Source organism: Eptatretus burgeri, chromosome 14, assembly GCF_056783735.1.
Source record: "Eptatretus burgeri isolate ZD-2024b chromosome 14, Ebu_testis_v1, whole genome shotgun sequence".
Lineage (NCBI taxonomy): Eukaryota > Metazoa > Chordata > Myxini > Myxiniformes > Myxinidae > Eptatretus > Eptatretus burgeri.
In genome coordinates this window covers 47,146,799-47,152,609 of record NC_140974.1, presented here as the reverse complement: position 1 = coordinate 47,152,609, position 5,811 = coordinate 47,146,799, and the positions used below count along the sequence as shown (strand labels likewise).

The window sequence follows — 5,811 nt, the reverse complement described above, 5'->3', positions numbered from 1 at the left end:
CTTGGTTAGGAGACTCCTACCGACAGGGTACGTTGTTCGCACTCACTCTCCTCATTCGCACAAACACACCAATCACCCAAACACTTCAGTCATTCATTCCACAGTGCCACCCACCCAGTCCACAACACCATCCAACACCTTTCACTTTTATGTTAAAACAAAAACACACCAGTCCCTCAGATCCCACTTGGTCATCAAATTTAACTGATACACTTTTTTTTTATCAAACCCCAATCAATTTGTCACCACGTCCGTCGTCCGCTGGCCTCCTCCATACTGCCCTAATCGTTTATTTCCAACAAGTTACACAAAACATCAAAATCTCTTCACCAGCCCCATGGAACCTCTGCATGGTTCCAACCAGGCATTTCAGTCTTTCCTCAAACAAGCCACTCTTTGTCATCCACTTGTTTCAGGTGTGTTTAACGCTCTGCGTGTGATGTCTCCACTATTTTTTTTCTTTAATAATCACCCAAATCCACTTGTGCCACTCTTATCTCTTGTGTCATCTCTCAATTTGCAATCACTCTTGATATAATTTTCAATCAAAATTTTTACATCCCAATATGGCCTGCTTCTTTGTCTCATTGGAAGGGGAGTGGGGGAAGGAATCCCTCATTACCCATTACATGACCCCGCCGCCTTTCCGCCACGGCTCAAAGGGGTCACGTCTCAATTGGGGTTGTGGTCCACCCCCTCCTCTTCTCCAGGGTCCGTGGAAATCAGGTAAACCCCAATTGGGGAAGCGGCCTCCCCCTTTTCTCCAGTGTTCGTGGAAAGCAGGTTAACCCCAATCAGCTAGCCGAACCCCTCGTGTCCTCAGAGAGGTTTGAAGACCAAGTGACACATGCCAGTGACACTTGCGACCCATCTGCGCTCTACCCCAGAGTTCCTGTGAGGCCGAGAGAGAAATTAAAATCCAATTTATACAGCCTGCTCCTGGATGCAGCACCTCTAACTCTACAAGAACCCATGCGGAGCTGTACATTATGGTTTTTGTCTCCTGTGTCAAGTTCTGTCCTGGTGGCATTTCTATTTCCCCTTGCACCTCCAACCTAGTTCCTACGTCACCACTCATTCCACGCTCAAGACTCCCACACAAATCAGGCTCCACACATTCCAAGGTTATGTGTTCACGTTCCACACATTCAACCTTGCCTGCGTACTGACCAACCGCCTCTCACTCCAGGGCTACATTCTCGACCACCACGTGAGTACCCACACACGTTTCGGCCTTGGCAGCACACACCGGTGCAGTAGTCTGGACTGTGGGCTCACCGCATTCATTCACAGGCACTCCACACACACATTCAGGGGTCACGCATACGTGCACCCCATTGGACAGAGTCTCCTCATTAACATAAAATCCAATTCCTCACTTAAGCTCATCGTCCGCACCATGTATGCATGTACCCACGTACCTGCTTCGTTCCACAGTCACCTCGGTCCGGTCGCGTCTCTCCAGCAGGTTACTCATCATCGGTTCGCCACACTCCTCTGGGGCTGTCAGCTCCACATGCTGGACCTGCTCAAATGTGTTTCATTCGTCAACAACCCCGTATGCTCCCTCAAAGTCTCCTCCACCAGGGTTTGCTCTAATTGTGCTTTCATCCGATGAGTGATGGCAATCAAGTCCCGCACCACTAACAATCCTCCCTGTGGTGGTCACACATCCCACATTATTGTGCTGTCCTACTTCCTGGCTCCATTTTCCTTTCCATTTGAGTTGTTCTTCCTCTCTGAGCCTTTTTCGTTGTTCGTTATCTTTCCGGAGTTTTTTCATCTCCGCGTACTCCAACCTTGCTCTCTTCTTTAGTTGGTCAGTTTCAAATTCATATTCTTTCTGTTTCCCATCCCACCGTCTCTCTTGTTCTTCATTCTCCAATCTCGTCGTTTCTCTCAATTGATTGATTTCCCTTTCCTGCTTCATTCGTTGTTCTTTCACTACTCTTTCTTCCATCTCATTCATTAATCTTGCTTTGGCTTCAAACTGTTCAATATGCACAGTGTGGTTCCTTAACGTTTCATTCTCCGTTCTCTCTCCTCACTTAACATCCTCAGCGTGTTTTGTAATTCCCTCTCTTTGTTTTGGTGTTTCTGTAACTCTGAAGCTTTTTCCCCTAATTCCTTTCTCATCTCAGCACCTCTTTCGCATGCTTCCTCCCTCATTTGTACATTCTCTTTTTTTCGTATACCTTGTCGAGGCTCGTATGAGAGCTAACACACAATGCACATAAAGGGGGGCATGAGACAGGAGGGGAGGGAGTGGGAAGGACAAAATAGTGGGGAACAGAGATATTTGGAGATCTGTGGAAGGGAGAGGGATGGGACGGGGAACATGGGGAATAGAAGATGGACATTACATGGACTTTCAGGAAGGAAAGCAGGGAATTTGAAGGAGGTGGGCTTGGGTGGATTATCGGGGGTAGAAAAGATCGAGGATTTGGATGGGGGATGATAAGAGGTGGTGGTGAACAGCTGTTTTGAAGGCCTGGAGGGAAGAATGGGATTGAATAGAGTGAGGAAGTTTATTCCAAAGGCGAGAAAAAAGAGGAATTAAAGTGAAGGTGAGCAGTGATTCGTGATTTTAGTAGTTTTACGAAAATGGGGTTGTTGGCGGACCTTGAGTGCCCTAAGGAAATGTGGTGGGGACAAATCGCAGAGAGAGAGCAGGGGGGGCAGGCTGGAGAGGAAACGGTAGAAGACAGAAAGACCACCAAACAACCTGCGGTGATTGAGTGAGAGGCCCAAAGACTCAGCCTCATTGCGGGAGATGCCAATGATCGGAAATGCCCTGGTTTCTACAGCGTGAAGCCGAGAAAGGTGGGAGGCAGGAGCACCAGCCCAGAGGGGAGAGCAGTACTCCATCAGGCTGCGGACAAAAGCTTTGTAAGTGGTCAGGAGCTCAGGTGGGCCGAGGAAGGACCTTGCACGACGGAGGATTCCCAGTCGGCGACTGGCTTTGGAGGCGAGGTTTGAAATGTGGCTTTCCCACGAAAGGTCATGGCAGATAGTGAGACCCAGAAGCTTGAAAGAAAGGACTTCTTCCAGAGGATCGTTGAGGAAGTGGATGGGGGGGGGGTTCGAAGCAGTTCTTTCGAAGAGACACAGTGAGAGTGTGAGATTTGTCCGGATTGAAAGACATGTTCCACGTGTTGGACCAGTTTGTGATTTTATCCAGATCAGCAGTGAGCGAAGAAGCTGCTGCTTGCCGGTCTGAGGGATGACCGATGGTACGGCAGAGGGTGGAGTCATCAGCAAAGAGATATAAAGGATTTTGCAGAGAGTCGGCGAGATCATTGATGAAAACCAGAAAAAGAACAGGGCCCAGAACGCTACCTTAAGGAACTCCAACCTGGACAGGAAGAGGGGATGAAAGAACTCCATTTAGGGCCACACATTGACTGCGACAGGAGAGGAAGTCTGCGAGCCATGAGTGGAGATGTCCTTGGATACCATAAGAACAGAGTTTGGTGAGCAGGGCAGGGTGCCAGACTGTGTCAAAAGCACGTGATATATCCAGGGATACGGCTCGGATTTCATGTCTGGCATTGAGGACCTCCATCCATTGTTGGGAGAGCAGAAGCAGCATGTCCAGGGTAGAGTGACCTGGTCTGAAACCAAATTGATGATGAGAAATCAAGCCATTGGAGAAGAGGAAGGATTTAATGTCTGAAGCGATGATGGATTCCATAACCTTGCTGATGATTGGGAGAAGGCTGATTGGTCTGTAGTTGCAGGGATCTGTTTTTGCACCTTTTTGTGCAGGGCAGTGATGTTAGCAGATTTCCAAGCAGATGGCAGATGGCCTTGAGCAAATGAGAGGGTGAATAGAACAGAGCGAGGGTGAGCAAGAGCAGAAGAGCAGGCTTTGAGGACACGTGGGCTGCTTACCATATTCTTATATTGGACACTTACCATATTCCTTGCTAATTTCCAGTTGACGTGCCAGTACATTTCCCCTGTACGCTGATTTCCAAAACTGTCCTGACTTTTCCAACAATTCTTCCTTCCTTTTCTCCAGATATTTCTCTCCTCTTTTTATCTTCTGTTGTAGGCTTTCCCTTATCTGATTGCCTGATCTTACCTCTTCCTTCAGTTGTTTCAATTCCAAATTGTGATCCCGTGTTTCCTTTTTCCAGCTTTGTTTTCCATTCTTCCTCCAAACTCTTCCTATCCCGGGAGTTACTAATTTGCTCTTCCTCTATTATTTTGTTCAGGTCGCTCTTCTCATGTTCCAACCTACGGGTAAACCACTCCACATTACCGGTATTCCACTCTACTTTCCTCCTTTCTCCATGTAGTTCATCGACTGCATGGGCTGTCATTTTCCAGCCACCGAATTCGTTCCTGTGCATCGGCCAATTCTTGTGATTCCCTGTGCACATAATTTCCTGAACCTCGTCTGCCTGCATTGAACTCCTCAATATAATTCCCATCACACCTCCTCTGCTCTGAGGTTTCCGCCGATCGTGCATGAATCTCGTCAATGTACACTTCGTCATCCTGCTTTGTTTGCCATGATGCATGCTGTGACCACGTGGTTTGAACCGGTGGGTGAGAGCCTTTTCTTCCTGCTGTGCGGTTCGTTGCGCTGTTCATACCAACCCTCTCCTGCTTCGTGTCACGCTGAGGTGGAGCCTCGCCACCATTTTGCGACTCCATCTTTCTTTATAATTTCGAAGTTTTACACCCAATCCGCTCAAAATAAAATCAAACCCAAATTGGAATTTGTGAGCGACGTCCCCCCCCCCCCCCCCGCATCTCTCGTAACCAATGTTCGGGGTGCGAATGACACCAGATTTTGTTGAATCAGTGTCCTGCAAATTTATGGAGGTGGAGGGATTCGCATCCGACTCCTGAACACCAGTGTTATGGATTCGGCGGTGGAGGTTTTCGCACCCCACTCCTGACAACAGATGTTATAGATTCGGCGGCACTTAACAGCACCGCCGTCTCAGGGGTTATAATGTCGGCTAGTTTGGCACAGGTCTCGGGTCACGTGCCTCAGATCATGATACCAACGTACCGCTGGGCCGTACGAGTTGGGGATATAGACCCCGGCTGCAGACTGGGTTTGTCAGAGACCGAGCGAAGTTTGCCAGTCCGTAACCATTTTTGGTTTTACATACAAATCTAGCGATTGTTCCTCAGCGCAGCACGAATAAATTCAAGGCGGCAACTTTCACATGAATCAGCCAGATTTATTGGGGACACATCGGGGAAACACGATACAAGCAAAGCATTCACGACAATGTGATAATTAACCTATAACCCGCTCTTATCTAGGGAGCTACGGATACGGGTTTCGAAGGGAGCCCTAGCGAAATAAACCTTCGGCCTGGCCAACATGCAGACAAGACATCGAGTACTTGGTGATGCCTCATGGACGAGAGCAAAAGTGTCGAAGGCAAGAATGCGGCTTGTGACAAGCCGATGGTGTCGGATTCGAGCGCTCAGCTGGAGCATGCCGCGTGGCAAAGATGGCACGCGTACTCCTATTGACACAGCTCACGCACGCAGCGTGGCAAGATTGCGCTCATACTCCAATCGGCACAGTTCACGCACCAGCCTCAGCGCGTCCAGCCCCCGTAAGGTCGATGGCACAGGAGAGAAAGATCTATGGTGTGTTCCAGCTGGTTTCTTACAAGGTCCAGTATGCGAATCCAGGCTTGGCCCGTACACCAGGCAAGGCCAAATCTCAGGTGTTGGGCTCTGCAGGTGGATCAATGGGATGAAAAGACGTGTTAAGCCGTGCAGGGAGTCAGGACAGTCAGAGGCTCCGTGACTGGACTCAGGATGAACCTGTGG

General features: G+C 49.0%; 1 pseudogene; it reads right to left on the bottom strand.

The window, feature by feature from the left end:
• Window positions 1-625: 625 nt before the first annotated feature.
• LOC147013112 (uncharacterized) lies at window positions 626-2,080 on the bottom strand (annotated as a pseudogene).
• Between the last annotated feature and the right edge of the window lie 3,731 nt (window positions 2,081-5,811).